The sequence below is a fragment of the Poecilia formosa genome, unplaced genomic scaffold, assembly GCF_000485575.1.
Source record: "Poecilia formosa unplaced genomic scaffold, Poecilia_formosa-5.1.2 Scaffold13, whole genome shotgun sequence".
NCBI classification, from domain to species: Eukaryota; Metazoa; Chordata; class Actinopteri; order Cyprinodontiformes; family Poeciliidae; genus Poecilia; species Poecilia formosa.
The window spans coordinates 3,554,719-3,567,988 of record NW_006799952.1 but is presented as its reverse complement, the minus strand read 5'-3'; the positions used below and the strand labels follow the sequence as shown (position 1 = coordinate 3,567,988).

The following is a 13,270-nucleotide window of genomic DNA, read 5'->3' as shown; positions in this document are numbered from 1 at the left end:
TCAAGTTTATGTGATAGCCCAAGAAGTACCATATACCTGGGAAGTTAAATGAATTTGGTCTCACGGTTTTCAAAAATGTTGCTAATAAAAATGAAAATCTTGAAAGACTGATAGGTGTTCATGTTCAGCCCTCTATAACTTGATACCCCCAAATAAAAACTAGTGCAAAATATTGTATTTCAGAAACTTGATTTGTTAAATAGGGTTCGTTATATTGATGAAAATGTGTGTACTGTAAAGGATGAACGTTTACAGAACATTAGAAAAAGCATCACAGGACTCATGAACACAGTGTGGAGATTTTTAAAGCAGATTTAGATTATAAAGTGACATCCCATGCTTTACATTTCTATTAGAACATGGTTTTATCAATGTTTTGAAAATGTGAAAACTATGCCTCAACTGCAAACCTACTGAGACATGACTGACCACAAGACAGACAAAGAGAGCATTGATCAAAATAGCAACCAACAGTCGCTGCAGAGCTCAGGTAGGTGAATTTGTTGACAGACCAACACATATTTGTGCATTGCACAAGCTAGCCTTTGCAGAAGAGTGACAAGAGGAAAGTCATCGTTGAGAGAAAGCCATAAGACCTCCTGTTTGCAGTTTGTTATCTAGGAGTAAAATAGAAGACCAAAACAGAGCTTTCTGGTCCTGCATGCAAAATAATGTGTAGGAAATTAACCTGTACTTTATATCATCTTTAAATCATCATCTACACTGTGTAATCTGGTCGTGGTGGCAGCATAATGCTGCAGGTATTCTTTAAAGGGGAAAGGAAAGTTGCTCAGAGAGACTTGAGATGGAGCAATTCATCTATAAATTATGCTAGAGGCCACAAAAGACTTGAGTCTAGGGTGAGGGTTCACCATCTGTCAGGTCAACAACCCTAAATACACAAGATGTACAATGCAATTGCTTAGATTAATGCATATTCATCTGCTAGTCAAAGTCCATCCCTATGTACAACTCAGAATAAGTAAGATGTGATTTTCCTGCTCAGATATTTTCCATTCAGTCTGAGATGGAGCTATTTTGTTGAGAAATATATCTAAAAAAATATGCACACTTTATATGTGCAAAGACAACAGAGACATACATGCAGACTTGCAGCTGTAATTACAGTGAAAGTTGGTCCTACGCAATGTTGACTGAATGCAAATGCATGCCACACTTTCCAGATTTTTGTCTGCATAAAACAGTAGAAATTATTTGGAAATTTTTGTACTATTCTAAATAATTCACTATGTTGTCTTGGTCTGTCAAATGTAATTCTAAAAAAATAGCTGATTTTTTTTTTCTTTCTACATGATAAAGTATGAAAAACTTTGTAAGGTAGCAATATTTCTGAAAAGCATTAACAAGAAAAAAAAAAAACCTAAAATACGTCTCAAATATTAATCAGTTTTTCTTTGTGTGTACCTCGAGCAGAAAAGGGATTACTGCGAGATGGTAATAAAACCTTCATGGGTAATGTGATGTTAATATTACATGAGATCTCTGCAGTCCCTGAGCGGAAGCAGAGCTGTTTTGCTTTTAAACTGCAGGGGTTGAAATTGAAAAATGATGTTGAATTAAAACTTTTTCCTTCTTTTCTCCTTTCTCTCCTTTTCTTTCAAGAATGACAAAGACTTTAACAACGATTTGACAGAACAAATTTGAGAATTACAGAACCTAATCTGTTTTAAAATACTGTGCTACGCTGCACCCTGTTGGTTATATTGCAAATCACGCATTGCTCTATGAATGTGCATATAATTATCCATTCATCAACTATTTCTAATTCACGTTTCACACAGAATATATGCGCCTGTACGATTACAATAGCTCTTGGATTTAGTTTTAGGTCACTGGACCCCCGATCGGCAACTCAGGGCTCAGGTCAAAGTTCAGTCAGTGAATGAGTCCTGAGGGATTTGATCGTGACCTCTTTTGGCTTTCCATGTGCTGCTGTAGGATCCCAGAGGTCACAAAGCAGATGCAAATTACTTTTCAAAGGGACGTTCTGGTGCTGCACATATAATATACCATCTTCTACACAAAAAATAAAAAACGCCCGCAAACCATGCACAATGTAAAATGAAAGTCTATTCTCAATGTAAAGAAAATAAATGCACAGTGGCAAACCAGTTCTACATATTTACTTCCATTGTATGGAAGTAAAATGTAGAAATTGATTGCATTACTAAATCAGAAAAATGCTCAATAAAAGAGAAACAGGTCTCCAATTAAACAGAAATCGAAATAATTCTGTTTTTATGAAATAACTTTCTACAGTCTGACATTGTTATTAGAATGTTCTTGTAAAGTTATGGGGGTTTTTTAAACAGAGAAATGTTTAAATTTAAGTCAGTAGCCACATAGTTCTATAAGGGATAATTTGACCATAGAGCATCACTGCCCTCCTGTGGTTGAGCAGGAATCTGTCAACGATGGCTGAGCTCTAATATAATGACAAAAAATGGAAAGTGCCTTCAGGCCCTAACTTTGGGCGTAGACTGTGGCGTAGATACTCAGACATACAGTCAGAACAGTCATTTAAAACACCACAATTAGTCATTTCTGCTCATCATCATTCCTTCTAATGAATTGTAAATAATTTAGCACCTGCTTCCATACAATTATCTGCTGTCTTATAACTTTAATACTGCTCAAAATTAAATACTTTTGAAGCAGAACAGACATAGTGAGATGAGTTTGAAAACTTCCACTTGCATTTTCATTTATTATTTTTCATTATTTTCCTTTGTTCGAAGCAGATTCGTTCTGCTTTATTTATTTTATTTATTTATTTTTTTATGTAAAACGATGCTTCACTGCAAACGTTAAAATAACTCCAAAGCTTCTTCCTGTTTTTGTCTATGCCTTGTGCCACAGGGCCTGTGGCGTTATTTCTGCCACCAACTGGAATGTCCACTGACCAATCTGTGCATGCTTTGAGACTGATGTAAGAGCATATATCCATTTGAATTTGTGGCATGTGATGCTGACACATGCTCATCTCTGAGAGCACTTGCTCCACCATTCACCTTTCAAACTTGAGATGCCAACAATGTTTAAAAAAAAAAAAAATCTTTAATTTACAGTAAAATACTGTATATTAGAAACATTTATTTTTTTAAGTATACTCAGCTCTGTACGCTGTTTTGAGAGCGCAGAAACAACGCTCCCATTCTGAGCTCTCTCAGACAGCGCTCAGAGCGGGAAGCTGGGTTATGGTCAAAGTTGAGATTGAGACATGATCGAACAAACCACTATAAAGGGGAGCAAAAACGAGAGACTGCATACAGGGCTGTCCAGGAGATTCATCTTTGCTCAAGTAAAAATTGTACTTTTGTATTCAGTCTATTAATATACTGTGCATACTTTTACTTTTAATATGTTGTTATCATGATTACTAATTATGTTGATTTTTCACAAGCCAGACTTTTTGGTCCTCCTAAGCAGCCACTAGGTAGCCTATTCACAGTGTGTCAAACGGGTGGGTGGAGCTAAGACAGGGAATGTTAATGTATTTAACAACAATCACTAAGAGACGAACTAAGAATGGCAAAATAACGGATTTCAAACAATTAAGACACAGAAAGCAAAGCATCGTTGCTCAATGTCTGTTATTCCACCTCAAAAACGAATCCGTTTCACAGAAAGGCGGAGAAGTCATCTGGTAGGTTGCTGACTAAGTACATAAAGCACATGCTAATACACAGGCAGGCACCATTGTCTTTTTAAAAGTAATCTTTTACTAAAACTTTGTTCAGTGGAACTGTGGGAAAAAAAGGATGAGTGTGTTCCCCCCATCAGGGGGCTGTGGAAACAGGGCAGAGACGTATTTATTTTACTTTAGTGACAATACACAAGTAGGTCGATGTTTCTGTGACCCCAAAAACACTTACAAACACGCCTGGATCACAGGTGCAGTCCAGCTGTGCTGTTCTGCATCACTTTAGTTCCTTGAAAATATTTAGTATATTTTGAAAAGCAGATTTACTCAGTAAGTTGAATATTTATACCATATGGTGTAAAGGTTTATATATATATACACACACATTTTGGGGAGGGTTGTTCACCAAAGCAAACTTCTTAATACAATTTTCAGGGTGTTTGGACACCCTGAAAATTTGAAGTGAAAATAAAAAAACATGCGCAAAGACTACCAGACACTTAAACAACTGTCCATAAAGCCACACTACTGCTTAAGTGTATATTTTGTATAATAAATTACTCTCTGGTTAGGATTTTCATATTAAATTTTCCTGGAACAAAGTTGCTCATTAAAACTAATATACTTTTTATTTTGGTTTGTTTCAATTTTGGCCACTGCTGAATGATTGTGTGTTTATAAGTAAATTGGAAGAGCAAATGTTGAAGCAATTCACTCAAAAGCCTTAGAGTGTGTGTGTGTGTGTGTGTGTGTGTGTGTGTGTGTGTGTGTGTGTGTGTAAGGAGGGAGTTTGCTTCAAGGATTTAATTCTTGTGCTTCACGAGAAAGACGTGTTTTGGGACTTAAATGTTGTCTCACACTGTCATGAAAAAAATAAATAAATAAATATATATATATAAATATATATATATAATATATAGTCACTTTGCAAAAATGCAATAAACTGCAACTAAAATGTTAATTTCTCGATTCATCAAAGTCTAAATTCTGCAGCTTCAGGACATGTGATGTTGCCATTATCCTCCCTAACCTGACTTTCTAAAGCCTTTCATTCACTGCACCCCAGGGGCACATCTATTTAAATGCTGTGTTTGTAAAGATAGCCTTGCATTTCAGCCTTACTTCCAATCCAGCATGTTTGAATAAAACTCTTCTGTTAAAAAAGAGAAAATTGAAAACCTTCTCGGAGACAAATAACCAGCAATACTTTTGTTAAACACCAATCAAAACCAAATAAAACAAAGGCTAATCTGACATTTGCCTTTCCCTCCAAATGGTTTACAAAGTAAAAAAAAAAACTTTCATCTTGAACAATAATTACTTGATTGCCATGCCCCTAGAATAACATTTTAAAAACTATATTTTACTCAAAAATACAGACAAACATTTTCTTCATAAATTATTCATTGAGTGACAGTATTATTTAACCTGATTAAAAATATAATTGTTCTTTTATCAGAACAGTCCCTTTTGCTGACAGTAAAACTGACTGAAGCTATGAAAATGTGGGGTGAGGTACTGTGCATCGGTTCTGTGCATAAACAAGTTTTAGTTTTTCATTAAGGCAGTTATATGCTTGTCAACTAACAACAAAAAGGTTCAGAGGAAAAAATGGCGATAGATTATCTGAAAAGTCATCAACATTAAATGCTTCTGGCAAAAACCAGAGTGAAAAGCAGGCGAAGAGAGTATGAAAACACAGACACCAAAGTTGCTGAAAGGAACTGATGAGATAGGGATCAGACAATGGCTGAATGAGTCCTCTGGCTTGACCTCTGCTGATCCAGAGATGGGTCAGAGGTGCACCGAAGAGCAGAGGTCAATTTATCAAGAGAAATATGTTTGGGTGTCCTGACATTCGCCTGACTTCTGACCGGCTGGTCCCTTCCACACTTCTAATCTGTAACTGATTGAGATCTGCCAAAGCAAGGTTTAGCTGCAACCCCTGGAAGTCGTCATGCAGTCGAAGGCTTAGCTCTCTTTCAGCCTAAAACCAGGAATTAATTACAGTTCATAAACCAATTTGCAAAAATAACTTCTTTTTTTTTCCACAAAACACCACGAGTCCCCAGAAAATAACAGTAAAAACGTATCACATTTTATTCATGGTTAAATCTATTTTCTCACCAATCATACCAATACTGTAATTTTAATGCCGCCCTGGACAGCTGCCTCAGAGCCAGTGGAAGCCCTGAATGGAGGGAAGCTCAGCTCTGGTGATCCTCTCTGCAGACGTAACTGTTTGTTTCAGTTTGGACTCTGCACAGTTTGGTGCCAGCCACACAGTGATGGACAAACACAGGACTGTCTGAATAATGGCAGCGTTGAAGATGGTCAGTAGCTCCAGTGTAGAGTTTGCCGAGTTGGCACACATAAAATACCACCAAAGTGTTATCCTACAATTTTTCTATATTTTGCTCCATCTATCTTCCCGTCAGTTTTGAATAGCTTCCCCAGTCCCTGCTGAACAAAAGCATCCCCACAGCATGATGCTGCCGCAGGTAACAGTGGGATTGTTTGTTCACAGTGGGGAGGCGTACACCTTTTTTTTCCCCCACACATAGTGTTTTTGCATGAAGGCATGCAACTTATCGTTTGGTCTCATTTGACCAGAGCACCTTCTATTACATCCAGTTGTTGTTCCTTATATCATTTTTGGAAACTGCAGGTAGAATGAACTCCTAATGACTTTACTAATATTAAAGGGAGCTGAGCACAAACGTTCTGTCACACAAAATCAGAATAAAATATATTGTAGTTTTCAGTTGTGCAGTTGTGAAAAGATTCATAGCTATGGCCACACAACTAATGACCAATATCATACATCTCTGAGGATGATCAAGATCATTTTAAAAGATGATCTGAAAAGATCATTTTATAACGAAAATTTGGGATGCTTTCTAACTTCTGCACAGTGCAAAACAACATGTTGCCAATCTAAAACAAATTCAAAATTAATATGTTTAAAAAAAAAATAAAAATGCCGTCTGTGTTCAATAACAAGTGTCAGACTGACACTAGTGTGACAGAAAGGTCACGTGTCTTTGTTGCCTTCTGTTTCATACATCTGACTGCAACCGCTGGCAGCTTTTATAGTTAGTCATTCAAGCCTCCATAATTACTAGCCTTACAGTTCCACAGAAACCAGCAGAGATCCGCTCTGACTGTGTGAGGAGAACAGAAGGTAAACAATGGGGTTTTTTTCTCTGTCAATAAAAATCAACACTCAGTGTCAACTGACAAACACTTTTCCTGGAACAAAACATAGTGGTTTCGAGACACATACTTTCATTCCTAAGTAAACACTCATCAGGACAGTCTCACAAAAGCTGATTGTACAGAGAAAACAAAATAGTGTGTGGTAAGCTGGACATTTTTATATCCTCTTGACCGCTAATTGGATAATGTGGCAACAGGACAAAACAGATGTTCTATTTTCACTTGTCCTCTTTCGGGATTAAGGTTCCATTTTAGCTGGGCTTTCAGTAAATTTCTCCTCACATCCAGACAGCAATCAATAAGTCAAAACACTGCAGTCAATGATGTAGCTGTAATGTAACAAAACTTGAATAGCTTCAGAGGTAAACGTACTTCTATAAGGCGTTGTGAGCCATGTTTAAAGCAAACACTGCCCTGGAAATGACCTAGTTAGTTTTAAATATTATTTTATGTCTCTCAAGGAGTGTGTTATTGCATCTTTTTGACAGGCTGCCAAGTCAAAGACCCAATTCAACATAAGAGTTTTCCTTAAGTGTCCTGTATCTGTAGACACAACACTGGTTTATCCACTGATCCTGTCGGTGCCTGAATTATTCGTTTGTCAGAGTTTAATGTTTACCAAACAGAAGAAGATTCTCTTGAAAAAGTTGAGCTACTTTTCAGAAAATGAATGGAGTACAACTGAGATGAAAAACAGCCAATACCTAAAAGAAAGAACAACAAAAAATAGGTGAAGACCACTCCAGACTTTCTTTTTTATATCAAGACATCAATGCATTTATCACAAATTAAAATATATACAAAGTTTCACATTCATAAAGATCCATAGAAAATTCACTTTAAAGACCATTGTGTGTGCTATGAATTTATTTCCATGAATTTGTTGTGCAGGAGTTTTCTTTCTTTTTGAGAAACATTGAATAAACTTAATCTTGTGACACTTTGTAGCTCCTGCAGCTACAGGAATCACTTGGAAATATCATCTCAGCTGGGGAAATATATGTTAATCTTACTCTTGTTTTTCCAAAGTTATTGTCCTGCTTTCACACATGCAGCCTGAGCTTTCTTGTCTTTTAGAAGCATCTGTGAAGTGTTTCATTCCTATCTAAATAACCACTAGAAGTTGTAAATCTGACTTGGCGAGAAATGTAAACTTAGCGACATCTACAAATAGATGAACAGGAGGCTCTGACACAAGCAACTGATAATGTCTGCTAAAGCAGTAAGAGTGATATAGTGTAAGTTCATAGGTTAACTGATTAGCTTGAGCTCCACCAACAGGAGGATCCGCTTTGGGATAAGTAGCAGTAGGCCAATATCTGCCAACAAATTCTTGACTTCCCTCCCTCATTCTTTGTGAATTTTGTTAATGATAGGCACATTCTACCTGTCAGACCGAGTTAGGCTAAAGTAGCAAAACGTGTCCTGACTCAGGGGTCAACTCAAAGCTGCTGCTACTTTGATAACAACGGGGTTTTGAGGAGTGCATGTATTTGTACAGAGGGAAGAATGACATGTACACACTCAAATGTCATCAGGCAAGAAAATCATGCAGGCTTAAAGATGAACTCAGGAACAACAGTCATGGTGTGAATCATTGTCCTAATTTACAGAAAAGAAAAAAAAAAACTAACTTTTTCAGGCAATTGGTTTTAACTAAACTAATTTAGCTTAGTTAAAACCAATTATTATTATTTTTTTTTTTCAGGCAATTTATCTTGATCCCAGAGGATTTTAAGGATGGAAGTCACACCTCAATATCAGTTTTCCAATTAAAAATAGATTTTTTTTGTTCAATGAAGTTGTGTTAAAAGTTTGTAAGTCTTACCTGAGGTAGATAGTTGTGGTATTTTTATTACGTATAAATCCAGGTTAGTTGGTACCAAAAGCTAACGGTAACCTGTACTCTTTCATGGCCCAAAGTCAAAGCAGACTGAAATAATACTAAATATATTTTTATCTTTTAAAAAAAAAAAAGAAAAAAAAAAAAGCATTTTTTCATTTATTTATTTTTTTGGTTCTGCACTGAAAGTAAAGTGAAAATACTATTTTAGAAACTGTTTGTGTTTGTGAGTTGAACTTGTTTGACAACCACACTTAAACAACAAAAAGGCATGACTTTAATGAGGAATAGACCCATATGTTCATGACAATTTCAGTTTTCCTGAAGAGAATTCATTAGTAGGAGCTTAATATAGTTTCTTTCTAAATTGCCTTGAAGCATTTCTCTGAGCAAATTCAAAGTCTCAAAACTGTTAGTGTGACCTCCACAACATTTAGTCGTTTGTGCAGCAATCCGTCAACAAATTGCAAATCCCTTCCCCTTGTGTTAACACATGATACACGTGCTTGCTCTCTCTCTCTTGCTCTATCTCTCTCACACACACACATTCACGCACGCACACGTGCATGCACACACCAAGAGGTAATGAATACCTTCATGTTTCAGCTTAATTGCAACATGATAACATGCTGAGTTTTACAAAATGGAAAACTTTTATTAAAGTTTTCATTTTGGGTAGCCCAACATTTTGTCTGAATCGTCTCCCAAAAAGGATTCCTCCTCCTCTCCTTTCCTATATCTCCATCACTCTGATTTACTTTTGCTGTTAAAGGCAATGTTTGTGTATGTCACATTTCAGTGGGATTATAAATTGTTAGGAAACAAACTGCAGTGAAGTACAAGATGGAGGCTGATGTTTAGTCTACTTTATACCTCTTTTCCATGATTGTAGAATCTATGTCTATTTTCTGTGCCAGCAGTAATCACAGTGCGCTCAAGACAAATGGTTAAAGGCAGAGACAAGACGGTGGAGCAAAAAAACGATTAGCAGGCCTGTTTTTTTCCCACCTTAAACTTTTGAACTTAAACAGTACTGTTGATGTGCAATACATGGGCGATGATAATGTAAAGTAAGATAAATGAGTACATTAACAGGCCTGCAATAGTATCTGAAACACAACTGTCTGCAAGTGCAATACACATGCACAGTCAAGTACACAAACTCATCCGCTTACCTGTAGGTTATTTGATGGTTGCCATGATGATGAATGTGACCAGATGGTCATGTCCACGTCTGACTCCAGAGGTGTAACTCATTCCTCCTCTTTACCATCTGTGACAGCATTGAATTGATCTGGGCTTGGTTTCCCATTACTAACCACGAGACCAAAAGTATGACCTGAAGCCTCAACGACTAGAAGAAAAGAAAAGCCAAATTAGTGGTTGTTAACTTCTTTTTATAGCATTAAACTAAGCTTGTGTATCACTGGGGTTTCTGGGTTTATCAGTGGGAAAGGAGAACATATTTAGAAGACTGCTGCAGAAACTCAACTGAGAAGCACACACACACACACACACGCACACACACACACACACACACGTTTGTTGCCACATGATGAGATTGCTGGAAATACTGGATTGAAACAATTTTTTTTGCAATATCCTACCTTCCTACAGACATGTGACATCTGCTTATGTTTTTAAGCTTGTATGCACTTTATTTTTCATAAAGTTCACATTCAGCACATTCAAAAGTCAACCATAGCACACCTGGATTTCAAGTCAAACTTGCCCTCTGCATATCATTCTTTCTGTTCACTCATCTGTGGCTCATCAGTAGCTACTCCCTCTTTCGGCGTGGTATCACACAGAGCTCCATCAGCGCTCTGACTGCAAAGCAGCAGTTTGTGCAAACAGAGGGAACATTTATACGCCTCGAGGTTTTCTTATCTACATCTTCTGACGCAGTCTATGATCACAAGGAAACAGCTATACCTGCATTTTTTTTTTTTTTTTTTTATGCTGGCTGTTGCCTGAGAAGCGTGTATATGAGTTCATGTGTCCTAACTGCCCATATGACAGCCACCTGTGTAAACGCTTGGAGTATATCATGGCTCTGAAACACTGGATCCTCATAGTGCTGCTCTTGTTGCCGTGGGAGACCTGAGACGTGACCTCGCTTTAGCAGGGGAGAGCACAGCAGGTGGTCAGCAACAGACATAAAATACGCCAACACACACTTGCTTCTAAGCATGAATATATTCATGCATGCTCAGTCATTTTGCAATATCCTGCTTTGAATTTTCATATTTCCTTGTTTCTCCCATGCATGCTGCAGTTCAGTGGATTTAGCAAACCAGTATTTGTTTAAATATGAAAGCGTATTTTTGGAGGCGGGGGCGGGGGGGCAGACGGGAGGGAGGGCGGCTTAGAGTTTGCGTTTCTTCCTCTGTGGGTCAAACAGGAGGTGAGAAAGGCCTCTGTTGAACAGGCTGGATATTGACACAGCGCTACCATGAAAAAAAATATTTTCTGTGTTCATCAAGCATTAAAAGCAGGCTGCTAGACCTTTAGACATGGCTTGTTCAAACAAACGCTAGCCTCCAGCACTCAATCAAACTCACATTCACAAACGGAGGGTTCAAACAAAAAAAAATAATACTAAAAGGAAAGAGCTTTAAAACGTGGCCATGAATGTTTTGACTGAGAAGTTTTATGTACTCAGAGAGCACAGGATATTTCAAATTCATTATATCTCCAGCGCATTGCACCCACAATATGAATTCAAGGTGCTAGTGGAATCGCAGGGACATGCGTAAAAAAACAGAATTTTAACAGTTGTACAAAAAAAAAAATAGTGCATGTGTGTTTGTATGCGAGTGAAAGTGCTCCACACCGGAGTCCGTGGTGCAAGCTGTAAGGAGAATAGATAAGAAAGAAATAACAGGGGGCATAAACAGTAATAAACTTCTGTTTATTATGTGAGGCATTGTTCTGCCTCACATAATAAACTGGAGTGAAGGAATTAGAGAAAGGAAATGCTGAACCCGCTGGTCGATGTGCATTAACCGCTTTAAACGGCTATTAATCTGGGACTGGAGCTTATAAGCTTCGGAAATGAGACTCTGCCGGCAGAGCTTTTTGTCATGATGCAAGACTGAAATGCGCCATGCATTAGTGCCTCGGTTAAAAATGATGATCTGGGTGTCACAATCACTCTGATTGTAGCAACTCGGAGGAAGCTGACGTCGAACAGTTGTCTCACCCGCGGTGACAGATGAGTGTATAATTACAAGAGGCAATAGAATAACACATATCGTGTATGCTACAAGACCTTCGTACACAAAAAGTCCTTCTGTTCTGGGGGGGGAACAGGTGCAGTGTGGGAGTTGCAGTCAGTCATCAGATCTCAGGGTCTTTGTGGAGGGTGCGGGGTGGTTGAGTGCAGCTGCCACAGCCCAACACAATCACTTGCAATTCCATATACCTCATGTGTCTTAATTTATGTTTGCCTGTAAGAGCTGGTTCCCATTATGCTCATAAATGTTTGTCTTTTAGCTGTCTGGCTTCTATGTTGATGATCATGCCTTAACTGCTGTTTTACTTGTTCATTTGCTCTTAATATTTAACTAAAAATAATTTTCAAATAAAGATAATCACTAGCAAATATAACCGAGAAAATAAAACTAAAAGTTGTTTTTAATTATTTTAAATTATTTTTCTCCCAATACATTGATTACATTGATACGTTGCTCTCTGTGAATCTGAATGCTCACATTTTGTCGTCAAAATACATGGCGTGGTCATATTTTTCTTTCATCTCCACTAAATGACCATCACAAAACCGATAGTTGTTTGGGAGCAAAAATAGTTGCTTTGCTCCCAGAAGACAGCCATATCACCCACATTTAAAACTTTGGCTGCGTCTTCAACTTTTTTTTTTTTTTTTTTTAATAAACGAAGGACCTTGTAAATTTGTTCTGTACCTTGTGTGAAATTGTAAACCAAAGTTTAAAACCATCACATACACCCCTGTAAATGTTCACTAAAAATGGAGAGAGAGAGAGAGAGAGAGAGAGAGAGAGAGAGAGAGAGAGAGAGAAAAAAAACTCAATTAGACAGATTGTGGTGGCAGGCAGATCTGAAAGGGACAACAGTGTGATGAATCAAAACAGAGCATGTGGGACACAAGGACACACAAATAATCAGGTTTTAAAGGACTGACAAGTGTGAATGATGGGTAGGAAAATAAACAGAGAGGAGAGAATAAATGAGTAGGGAGATGAAAACTTTAATCAAAGAAACCTTCCGCTTGAAAATGTGTGGAAACAGCGGTAGTAATCATCCACATGGAAACAAGCACAAAGGCGAATAATTGAAAGTGAACAAAGTGCCAGTTTGCTTTGGCTGAGGTCCATGTTGGTGTGGCAGGAGCCGAAGCAAAGAGAAGGTAGTGACGGAGGAGAGCAGTGGAGGAAAAGCAGGGGGTGGTCTGTGGACTGAAATGGGAGGCATCATTTCTCAGAGGAGGGAAAAGTCCCTCAGAATGGGAGAGGAACTCTTAGCACACAGCTGCCCTGGAGGGAGAAAGAGATCTTAAGACA

At 37.8% G+C, this 13,270-nt stretch overlaps 1 long non-coding RNA gene across 1 annotated transcript in view; it reads right to left on the bottom strand.

Moving 5' to 3' along the window:
• LOC107835561 (uncharacterized) overlaps window positions 1-13,270 on the bottom strand; it is an 82,738-nt gene that overhangs the window by 69,246 nt on the left and 222 nt on the right. The window contains exon 2 of the long non-coding RNA XR_001661354.1: window positions 9,902-10,080. This is a non-coding gene — a long non-coding RNA (uncharacterized LOC107835561). The remainder of the gene's footprint in view (window positions 1-9,901; window positions 10,081-13,270) is intronic.